This window comes from Podarcis muralis, chromosome 14 (assembly GCF_964188315.1).
Source record: "Podarcis muralis chromosome 14, rPodMur119.hap1.1, whole genome shotgun sequence".
In the NCBI taxonomy this organism is placed as follows: domain Eukaryota; kingdom Metazoa; phylum Chordata; class Lepidosauria; order Squamata; family Lacertidae; genus Podarcis; species Podarcis muralis.
Genome location: NC_135668.1, coordinates 3,229,065 through 3,241,464, shown reverse-complemented (window position 1 = coordinate 3,241,464; position 12,400 = coordinate 3,229,065). Strand labels below are relative to the sequence as shown.

The 12,400-nt window shown below is 42.4% G+C and overlaps 1 protein-coding gene across 6 annotated transcripts in view; it reads left to right on the top strand.

Annotated features, from left to right (window-relative positions):
* The window catches only part of OTUD7A (OTU deubiquitinase 7A), a 133,756-nt gene that overhangs the window by 48,148 nt on the left and 73,208 nt on the right, over positions 1-12,400 (top strand). For all 6 annotated transcript variants that reach the window (XM_028705764.2, XM_077918354.1, XM_028705762.2 and 3 more), the window contains one exon: positions 895-1,063. The gene's annotated coding sequence lies outside the window, so the exon portion shown is untranslated. The remainder of the gene's footprint in view (positions 1-894; positions 1,064-12,400) is intronic.

The following is a 12,400-nucleotide window of genomic DNA, read 5'->3' as shown; positions in this document are numbered from 1 at the left end:
TAGGATTTAGATCAGGCTTCCTCAACTGCGGCCCTCCAGAGGTTTTGAGACTACAATTCCGTCATCCCTGGCTACTGGTCCTGCTAGCTAGGGATCATGGGGGGTTGTAGGCCAAAAACATCTGGAGGGCCGTGGTTGAAGAAGCCTGACTTAGATGCATCCTGTAGTTTAAGAGATAGATTGCCCTGAGTTCTTTCAAAATCTTGTGTCATAAGTTTGAGATTGGGTAAGAGATTGGAGAACTATTGGGTCAAGAATGTAATCATGTTTTGCCCTTTCTCCAAAACTGTTACTGCATGTGCCCCAAGTTTTAAGTGGCACATGTGATTTTCCAGATCCTCCAACTGAAATGGCATCTCTAGTGTCGCAGCTTCATTGCCTCCACATCCAGGTCAGCAGCAGCAGCAGCAGCAGTGCAGCTCTCAAGAGGGCAGAACCACATTGACCACGACTGCTGCACACATCTGGCAGGAGCCTCCTAATTTGCTGTCAGACTTCTATAAACAGTTCTCACTCAAACCATATAATTGGGGGAAAGTAAAATAATTGAGCTATTTTATTTTATTTTTTAAAAAAATATGCCACCTCCATTTGATCTGAAACTATATAAGAAAATCTGGAACAAGGTGGAGCAGATAAATGTGAAGGTAGGAACTATGTTGGGATGGATGAACAAGGCAACTTCTGGAAGCATTGGCCACACAAAAAGAAGTCATGTTGTTCACCTGTATTCTATTATTATTATTATTATTATTATTATTATTATTATTATTAGAATTTATATGCCACCCTATACCTGGAGGTCTCGGGGCTCAAGACTTGCCCTGTAAACTTCAAAATAAGATTGCTCTGTATCCTAACTAAGACATTTAGATTTTTATTTCTCTTTTTCAGGTTTAAGATGGTACTATGGCTGCGTTTTATGTAGCAGAATGAGGAGCTCTGAGACTAAGCTGCCACTGCTGTCTGATGATGCCACCACCGTATTGAAAACCAGAAGAAATCTTTGAGCATTTTTTCCCTGTAAAAAGTATTCACCTGCAGATGGAACGACAGTAGAAAGGTAATTTAACTGGCCTTAGTTCAGTGGTGGAGCACATACTTTCTTTCACTTTAACTTATATGCTGCATTTGATAACATTAAACCAGGCTTTCATTGAGCTTGAACTGATGCTTTTAAAAGTGCAAGCCAACCCGTATTTTATTTTTTTAGTTGTAACTTATACTCTAGTTTGGGTGGGGGCAGGGGGCGGACCAAACTGGCTTTTAACTGGTTTTAAGCTGAACTAAAAGCTGAAACTTACACCAGTCTGATTTTACAGTGACTTAAATCTAAACACTAAGCTTCTTTTTGATTCCAAACTGACTCTCCCACTAGCCAGGCCTGTACATTGTGGAACTACATTAGCAGAGGCTGACTATTCTTTTGTGTTTACCCCTTTTCCAAAATTGGGATTTAATCTAAGTTCCTGGTTTATAACGTGGCTTCTCAGGATCTCTCTGTTTTGCTGGAGCTGTAAACTAGGTTTCTACAGGCTTTGTCTTACTGAGTTCACCACTAGGATTAAGCTACATTTATAGCTTCATTATAGCTCCTCCATGAGAATAGGACAGCAACAATCGCAGCTAACAATGGTTCTCAAAGTGAACCATTCACAGTGGGATCAGGAGTTAAAGAGGGTTGTGTTATTGCCCCAACGCTCTTCACTGTTTTCATTGCCATGATCCTACACTTTGTCAAGGGGAAACTCCCCACCAGGGTAGAAATCATATATCGAACAGATGGAAAGCTCTTCAATCTGAGCAGGCTGAAAGCGAAGAGTAACTTCCGTCATAGAGCTTCATTGTGCTGATGACAACGTAGTGTGCGCACGCTCAGAGGATGACCTCCAAACCATCCTAAATACCTTTGCAGAAGCTTACAAAAAACTTGGCCTATCACTCAACGTCCAAAAAACCAAAGTGTTGCACCAACAAGTACAAAATAACCCCTCTGCAGCGCCACAAATCCAACTCAGTGGTGTAACGTTGGAAAATGTTGATCACTTTTCCTATCTGGGCAGTTATCTTTCCACGAGGGCCGAAACTGATGCCGAAATCCAGCATCGCCTGAGCTCTGCGAGTGCGGCTTTCTCCCGACTGAAGTGCAGAGTGTTTGAGGACCGGGACATTCGCAGGGAAACAAAAATGCTTGTTTACAAATCTATTGTACTACCAACCTTCCTGTATGCTTGTGAAACATGGACCACTTATAAACGCCATCTCCAACTCCTCGAAAGATTCCATCAACGGTGTCTCCCAAAAATTTTACACATCACTTGGGAAGACAGGCGAACGGATATCAGTGTACCGGAAGAAGCAAAGATCACCAGTGCTGAAGCAATGATTCTTCAACATCAATTTTGTTGGACTGGTCATGTTGTGCGGATGCCTGATGATCGTCTTCCAAAGCAACTACTCTATTCTGAACTTAAAAATGGAAATCATAATGCTGGTGGTCAACAAAAGAAGTTTAAAGACTGTCTCAAGGCAAATCTTTAAAAATGTAGTATAAACACTGACAACTGGGAAACACGGGCCTGCGAGCGCTCCAGTTGGAGAACAGCCTTTACCAAAGGTGTCATGGGCTTTGAAGACACTTGAACTCAGGATGCAAGGGAGAACCATGCTAAGAGGAAGGCACACTTGGCAAACCCTCATTGTGTGTCGAGACCCTGCAGCCACCCCCTCGTTGAGAAATAACTCACACGAGGACACGGATATTAGGTTTATGTTATTGGGCAAATTTGGCCACAACTTTATTGAATTTCAGAATGTGAGCGGTATTGGCTTAGGCATTGATTGGACCCGACTATATCTGACTCCTGCCCGCTGCGCAGGAAGTCCGGTAAGGGTAAACCACCGGTAGGAAATAGTCCTCAAAAACCTGAAACCACACAAAGCTCCAGGCCTGGATGGCTTTACAGCAGAATTCTACAATAAATTCAAAGAAATCCTGATTCCTTACATGATCAGCCTATTTAATGACATCATAAAAGGGGCCCCCATCCATAAAACCTGGACCTCCTCCAAAACAGTCTCTATCCCCAAACCACTGAAACATACTGTCAGGAAACTGACATCGGAACAGAGTGGAGAGGCTAGGCTCCCCAATGATGCCGGAGAGGGAACCAGTACAGGGGTAGAGAGAGCTTCCGCTGGGGAAGAAAGGCAAGGTGACACCAGGAAGAAAGAAGGGATTGAGAGCTCTTCGGAGGGGAGGCTCCGAGACTCTTCTAGTGAGGTCAGTGAGGAGAGTGGAGGACCACCGATAGGCACGCCCACTCTGCGCAGAAGGCTGCCGCGCAGAGAGGCGAGAAGGAGGCTGTCCGTTAAGGAATTTTTATGCTGGAGGAAGTTTAGGAAACGCCCACTGACGGATTCTGCCAGCGACTGAAGCAGTCGTGCCCAAGGGGGGCTGCTCAGCCGGGGGGAAAAGCAACCACATCAAGCAGTTTGGAGCAGGCGGAGGTTACACACAAGCAACCCCAATTCCCATGATACATACCTTCAAAAGTAGAATCATACCATCCAATCTCATTGATAAATCAAGACTACAAAATATTCACATCAATCTTGGCTAACTGCCTAAAAAATTTCCTACACAAATTAATAGCCCCAGACCAGGCTGGGTTTGTCCCTGGTCACAAAATAACAGATCCCATTAGGAAACTACTGAATCTGATTGAACACAGTAAAACAACCAAACCCCCACTGATGATCATGTCCCTGAACATCCTCAAAGCCTTTGATTGTTTGGAATGGAAATATCTAATAGCAGAACCAGCAGCATGGACTCATATACCACAGCAATCCAAAAAGGCACAAAACAAGGATGCCCACTGTCTCCCTTCCTATTCATCCTGACTCTGGAACCCATAGCAATTTGACCCTGGGCAGCTCCCTGACATCAAGGGAGCTGAAATAAAAAGCAAAACCTGTAAATTAGGGATATTGGCAGACAACCTGATGGTAATGGCACCAGACCCTATAAACAGCAATCACCGTAACCAAAGAACTCAATCTATTCACAATGGTGTTGGGCTCACAGGTGAACCTTGTAAAATCTGAGGTTATGTGTGCCAACATCCGCTCCTCATATCCAAAAAGAATGCACCAACGTCACAAAGATAAAACTTTGCCCCACCAAATTCAGATACTAAGGGGTATAAATAACCAAAAACCTCAACAAACTATACCTCCACAACTACAACTCCCCGGGGTGAGAAATTAACAAAAACCTGAAAAAATGGAACAATACCAACTTCACCTTCTCTGACAAAATAGCCATGATCAAAATGATCGCCCTCCAAAATTAACCTACCTATTCCAAACCTTCCCAATTTTGATTCCCCCAACCCTACTTTGTAAATGGCAGAAAAAACAACACTTATTTATTTTCTCACACAAAAAACAAGAATAAGCCCCAAATACCTGCACCTCCTCTCCTCAGAAGGAGAATGGGGAATTCTCAATATAGAACTGCCCTACATCGCCAGCCAACTGCAGCACATAATTCCATACATGCTAGAATACAAGACGGAACAATTGGTACACTTGGAGGGACACACAATTGAAAACACCCCCATCACAGTGCACCCATTCCTCTAAACCAAACTAAGGAAAATCCTCACAGTGCTAAACAGGTTCACACAGTCCATGATTAAAGCATGGAAGGAAAAGGTAGGTAAACTGTCCCCAGCCCACTATCCACTATCCCAAAACTTCTAAATGAAACCTTGGTGAGCCAAAGGCTTATACCCCCCAGCAGACTTCTACAAAAATAATAAACCCACACCAACACAAGAAATACAAGACAAACTAGGGGACACCCAAATACCCTGGCTAACACGCTACCAACTGTACGCCTTCTTAAACATCCCAGCAGTAGGAACCGCAGCCACTAGGCCCGTGACCACCTTTGAAAACCTTCTCCTGGCACCAAAGGGACATGGCAAGTGGATGGTATCCACAATTTACAAAATACTGCTCCAGAATCCCATAACCCCTCTCATCTCAATCAAAAAACAATGGGAGCATGACATAGGCTACGAAATAAACCCTGCCCAGTGGACTAAACTGGTCTAAACCTCCCTTGAAATCCATGTCAGCCAAAAGAAGGGAACTCACCTTGAAACTTATCTATGGACGTTACTTAACACCACAGAATTGGGCACTGATACATCCAGGAAATGTTGGAGAGGTTGCACCTCTACAGGCACAAACCTTCACAATGTGGTGAGATTGCCCCAAAATCTAAACCTTTTGGGACTTCCGGGGTGGCGCCATCGGCAATGGCGGACTCCCTCTGAACTGGAGGGACAAGCTCCGTGTGAAACGGGTCCTTTCCGCTACGGCGAAGCGGGGACCCAAAAAAATCACAGGCGGATGAAGCCTGTGGCCGTGGGACTCGGCGGGCACCCTTATCGCCCCCCAACCCGCAAAGGAACCCACTAACGGGCTCTGAAGCGATGAGGGGGAAGTGGCGCGGTGCTGTCAGTTAAATGCTCTTTCCGTGGAGTGAAGCCACACAGCTGTTGCTGGAGAGCGCTGCCTTCTTCTTGGAACAATTTGGCTTTCAAAAATAATCACCTGTGAGTACTCAAACTTTGAACAATTGGACTTTAAATAAGGAATTGGGAACAGAAAAGAATCAGTCTTCAAAATTTATTTTAATTTGGTACTGAAACGGGAAGGTCTAAACAGGAAGTCAGCCTTCCGTTTCTTTGTAGACTGAACAAAGCAAAGACAAAGTAAACTAGAGCCTTGAAAATCACCATTAAAGGACTGGATTTCATCATCTAAAATAGCTGAACCCCCCCTTCGGTAGCAGGAGGAGAAGGGGGAGCTTTTCTTTGGACTGTTTAAACCTGCAGAAGTAAGCTTAAAGTAAATCAACTTTCCACCGTCCTGACCCTGGAGCGGGTGTCAGGACTGACGTTTGAAGCTCATTGACCAGAGACAGAAGTCTTTTGACAGATAGCTAAAAGAAGAGAAACATTGTGATTCCACTGTTTCCTTTCGCATTTTAAAGGAACAAATATTGGCAAAGTATCTCAAAAGAGAGAGAGAGAGAGAGAGAGAGAGAGAGAGAGAGAGAGAGAGAGAGAAGAATAAACTTTGTGGTTGGATTGGCAATAGAAGTTTTCCCCCTAGAGGGAGACTGTGAAATTGTAACTATTTTCAGGGAGTTTCCAGATTACAATCGTGGGAATTGACTGGTGACCTTGAAGGACAATGTACTCAGAAGTGCTGTTGTGTGCTTTTTACAAAACAAATGCCCTACTAGAAGAATTACATGAGAGAACGAATTTGATGACTGACTTGGTTGGAACTCTTAAGCAGGCAGTGGGAAATTTGGAACAGGCAATGGGAAAAGGTATGGAGCCTACCCAGGAATTAAACCAGGAGTCTGCCTTGACAGAACAGACGAAAGAAGAGGACGCTGCTGAATCTTGGGAGCCAGAGATGGAGCCAGAGATGGAGGAAGTTGCGGCCCTGCAGGAACAAGAGCCTTTGGACTTGTCAATTGATCTTTGAAAAAATCAGACTTGGAAAGATAAAGTTTGGACTGGTTTAGAAATGGGGGGGTTGGATTGACCCCCCTGAGCAGGGATCTATGGACTTTCCAAGTCTGGCAATGGGCCGTGAGAGGTTTGGAGTTATGGGGGCTCCCAATTTTGGAGGGACTTTGAAACATGTTTTTAAATATTACATGGAGTTCAGCCTGGACTGTGGAAAAGAGGCTGATTTGTTGAAAAGGGACAAAAACATTATTAAGTTGGAGTGAAAGGAGAACATGAAGAAAAATTGTGGAAGGGACATGGAAGAAACTTAAGGGCCTCGGATATAAGGTTACCAGGTTAATGTGCAAGTTTAATGAGATAAAATGGACTGACAAAACCCGGGACCAGGAGGAAGGGACGCTGGATGAAGATTGGATTGTTTTATTTTCTTTATTTTGTTATTAGGATTCATTTATATAATTGATGAATGTTAGAAGGATGTTTGAAAAGAAATTGCTTGGCTTTAGTAAAAATGTTTAAAGGATTAGATAAGAATACAATGGTTTATGAGAAGTTAGTAAAAATAAGATTTAAGTTTTGAATTATAAGGTTGTTTTTTCTTTTTTATAAGATAATGATGATAATAGATTAAGGTAATGTAATGAAATATTAGGATAAATAAAATGGGAAAGGATTTGCTGAATTAACAAGTTGAATTAGAATACAAAAAAGGGAGGGGTGAGGAAGTCCGGGAAATAAGCAAATGAAAGTTAAGGAAATGAAGATGGAATTGTTTTTAACTATTTTTATTTTGTATTTTTCTTTTTTCTTTTTATATTTTGTAATATTTTGAAAATTTCAATAAATATCTATGGAAAAAAACCCAAAATCTAAACCTTTTGGATAGCAGTCCTATAGGAAAAATGCAAAATAACTAGACAGGTATTAGAAGCCACCCCAGAACTAGCCCTGTTGAATATTTTCTAATGCAATAACACACACTCACACTGCAAAGACCTCAACAGCCACCTATTCTCAGCAGCCAGGAGCATCATATCTAGACAATGGAGGGACCTGTCAGGAGTGGAGACGAACCAGTGGTACGAAACTGTATGGGAAACAGCCTTACTAGAAAAGCTAACCATCAAATTGAATCTAGCATGGGACAAACAAAAAGGGATGCCTCCACCCCAGTGTGACTCCTTTTTATTACACAGCCGAACAAAACAACAACAAGAACCCACCCACAGCATATGAATTGATATGGCTAACTTGACCCAACCACCCCTTCCCCTCTCACACGCAAACAAAACTCCCTGAGGTCAACTGAAGGCAAGCAACCAGGCCCTGCCCCCCCCCCTCTAATAAATGAATAGAAAGAGCACCACACTCATGTGACACTGACAGTACACTAAGAATGAAAGTTTACGACCCCTCTACTCCCCCCCCGCTCTTCTCTCCCCCACCTTATACTGTATACAGCATTAAAGTCTCACGTGGATCTGTAGAAAAGACTTTATGATCTGAAAATAGAGACGATGTATGTACTTTTGTAACCCAAGAAAATATTTGATAAAAACCAGGGGAAGGGGCTCCGTTTCTCCTGCCGCTTTGCTGAAGGGGCGCTGCGCAGAGAGGGAGAGAGTATTTCTTTTCTTGTTCTCCTCCTCTAAAAGTAGGTGTGTCTTATGGCCGGGTGCGTCTTATAGAGCGGAAAATACAGCAATGGTAATAATAATGATGATGATGATGATGCTAAGTTGTGTGTGTGTGTGTTGTACAGATGGGGGGTGAGGGTGGGGTAGAGAAGCAGGTAGCTCTTGCTTTACAGCAATATCTTAATGGGAAAAGATTGTGCTTGCCTTTCCTCAGCTGTGACTATTAGTTCCATTAGCTACCTACACACTAGCCCCTATTCCAATGAGTCACTGTCACATACTGGTGCGATTGCTGCTTTTCTCAGCAACTGGATGGTACAGACAGCTGGCGGTAGTTGTTGAACACACATTGCATCACTTAAGTTGAGAACAACTAGATCATTGTGCACAGGAAACAGGACTTCCTACCTCTTCAGAAAGAACTCTGTGCACAGAATTTATTATGTGATTAACTTGATATGTGCACAGTCTGCACTCTTCTTATAAGGTGTTCCATTTATTTTAGGTTATTACTGAGGTTTTATGCTTACTTAAAGTTTTCTGTTCTATTTAATATGATTCATGTAAGTTCAGAGTTATACATGTGGGATTTTGGAAGAAGTATAGTTGGCCACTGTGGTCCTGTTGGCAATTCTGGCCCGTTGTGTGATGACACAGGATACAGCCTTTTCTGTTGTGGAACTCCCTGCTGCTGGAAGTGCAGTCGTTTCCCTTCTTGGCAGTTTAAGATCAAGTGAATACATCTTGGTTTCTCTTTGGAGCTTTTCGGGGGAGGTGAGCTAAAAAGCTGTCTACTGCAGTGGTAATTTTGTGAGAATTTCAGTTTTATAGTTTTACAATTTATGCTGTTACATGGTATGTTTTATTGGAGTTTTGTATACCGCTCTGGGATCCTTTGGGGAGGAGCAGAGTCTATAAGAGTCTAGCACCACCCCACGATGCTGAACTACATAAACCATTGGTCTGATCCAGAAGAGCCGATCTTAGGTTCCTACTAATTTGCTCTAGAAGTGGAAATTGCTATAGATATTATTTCTGTGCATAGTGGCAATATGACCACCAGTTTTATTTGCCTATAAATTCTCTTAATTGAAAAACACATGCTATCTGTTATCAGATTTTGAACAGTTGTGTGTTTATGTGTGTTTGAGAAAGAATTATTTGGTTTAGCCTTCATTGTGTTTTATTTGTATTTTTATAATGTTTCTAAATTATGAAGATATTTATAGCTTACATATTTTATATTAAGGGGATACTAAGGGACCACCCTTGGTTGTGGTGAAGAAAAGGAAAATATATAAACAATAAATTACTCCATATGTAACAAAATAAGCATTAAAATAAACACTTATGTGTTGCCATGGGGATTTCACTGAGAAGGCAATGATATGGCCTTTATTGCAAAAAAACCATTTTTGATCCATCTGATTTGAATAATTATTGCCTAATATCCCAGATCCAGGTGCTCTTGGAGGAAACTGATTTTCTAGATCTGTTTCAATCAGAGTTTAGGCCCGATTTTAGCACAGAAGCTGCTTTGGTTGCCCTGCATAGTGACCTCTTTCAGGAGAGAAACAGATGAAATGGGTGTTTGCTAATACTCCTCAACTCCTGAGCAGCTTTCAGTACCATTGACCACAGTAACCTTCTGGAGTGACTGTCCATTTTAGGGGTGGCACTGCTTTGCGGTGGTTCCCAGAGGGTGTTACTTAGGGAATGCTTTTCAGCCCCATTGAGCCTTCAATGTGGAGTTCCTCAGGGCTCATTCCTATCCCCCATGTTGTTTAACAACTACATGAAACTTCTTGGTGGGGTTATCTGGAGGTTCGGAGTACGTTGTCAGCAGTATGCTGATGACACTCAGCTCTATTTCTCTTTACATCTGCAAGTGAGGCTGCTGAAGTGCTGAACCAGTGTCTTGCCTTGGTAATGGACAGGATGAGAGCCAACAAAGTGAAGCTTATTCCAAATAAAACTGAGGCGCTGTTAGTAGTCCCTAGACCAGATGGATGGAAGCTTCCCTGCTCTTGATGGGGTCACACTCCCTCTGAAGGAGTGGCTATGTAGCTTGGGGGCATTTCTGGATCCGTTGTTGCTTGAGGCTCAAGTGGCCTCAGGGGCATGGAATGCTTCCATCAGCTTTGGCTGGTGGCCCAGCTGTGACCTTATCTGGACAGAGATAGCCTAACTTCTGTCATCTATGCTCTGGTAACCACCAGGTTAGATTACTGCAACACATTATATGTAATGTTTCTGAATACAGTTCAGAAACTTCAGCTGGTACAGAATTCAGAACCCAGGTTGCTCACTGGACAAGACAGTTTGAGCATTTAAGGCCAATCCTGACCTGACTGCACTGACTGCCAATTAGTTTCTGGACCCAATTCAAAGTGCTAGTTTTGTCCTATAAAGCCTTAAATGGCTCAGGACTGCAATACCTCAGGGACCGCCTCTCCCCATATGAACCAGTCTGGACCCTGCAATCATCATCTGAGGCTCTTCTTTGTGGGCTTTTTCTGTGGTGGCTCCCTGCTTATGGAATGTTCTCCCTGGGGAGGCTCGCCAGGCACCTTCATTTCATGTCTAGGCGCCAGGCAAAAGATTCCTCTGCTAGGCCTTTGGCTTATTAAACAATTGATGGCCGCCTAAACTGTATGTGTGAAATTACCTTTTTGTTTGTTACTATGATATGTATTTTTGTGTTTTTATTTTGTAAACCTCCCTGTGATCTTCAAATGAAGGTTGTGCTCTTCAGTTGTAAATATGCCTAAAGCCATCTACCGAGTTTATCTTTGAGCGTGAGAGTCAGATGCAAGAATTCAGATCAGAAGGTTCTTGGTTCACAGTTCATTCTCAAAACCACTGAGCTACACCATCTGTGGTGTCTGTGTAACTCAAGGCTCTGCGTTATTTTTAAAGTTGGTTGATGATATTTTATATAACTACACATTTAAAGGGCCAGAACTTCATTCTTTGTGCTTAGTAACAAAGCAATAAAATACATTACTGTTAATATGAACTGGACTACATAATTTGACAGTATAGAGCCCTCCAATGCTTGGCTGTTGCTGTTTTGTTTTGTTTTGTTTTGGTTTTTTTAATAAAAAGAAAACCTTTCCCCTAAATGAGTCTACAGTTTCACTCGAAATGCTAGAGTGTGACAATGGCCAGTTTTATCTTGAAAGCAGTTGGTTTCACTTCCCATGGTCATCACTGGGTTGTTGGGCCATTCCTTGGTGGACAAGCAAAGCATAGTATCTTTCATGTACTGACATGACATATCATCCTATTGCTCCTAAACTTGATTGTGATGCAACAAGGGGAGTGCAACAATGAAACAAGGAGTGCTACCATGAGATAAATATCATTGTATACAGCATTGGGCTCTCAAGCTTGTCATTTCAATTACAAAGCCACCTCACACTTTTAATATGAGAAGCAGCAATCTGGGAATTGCCCTGGGAATAGTATTCACCATTCTCCTGATGATTGCTATCATTGTTATACTCAGAAGAGATTCCCTAACATGGCTGTACAGAAGTCTGGTGAATCTGCCCTCTCTGACAAAACAGACATCACCAGTTGCTTCTGAGGAAAACTCTAGAGAGACAGAAAGGCCTTGCGATGAAAGAATCAGTAGCTCTGCATTGGAAGAGAAAAATGATAGTGGTCATCACACTTCAGCCGAGGTGGAAGGAAACTTGGAATCCAATGAAAGCAAAACATCCAGGCATGGACTGATAAACGAAATGATAAGATTGTGAGCCTATGGGCAAGGCCTGTAGTAGTAGTAGTTTTGCCTGTTTTAATATTTCAGTAATCCCTACAAGAATGATCTAAGATTGTATATGGAACTATAACTGTGGAACTCTTTCTGAATTGATTTATGCCTATGCTGCTTAAGTACAGGTCTAGAGCAATCTTTCTCTGCACTGCTGCCTTTTAACTGAGACCTGTAAATAGAGTGTGTATTTCAGAGCAGAAATTATTTTTGCAGTTTATTTTAATCAATCAATAACAATCTTGTGGGGTGGAAGATGTGAGAATGTGTGCATGATGGGTTTGGGTATGATAACATTGGCTAGAAATGGAACAATGACAGCGACTGCAGCAAGAATGCTTGAAAATGTATAATGATTGTCAGCATTCCAAACTTAGAAAGTTGACGTGGCACCTTTCGATAACCTTTTCTATATA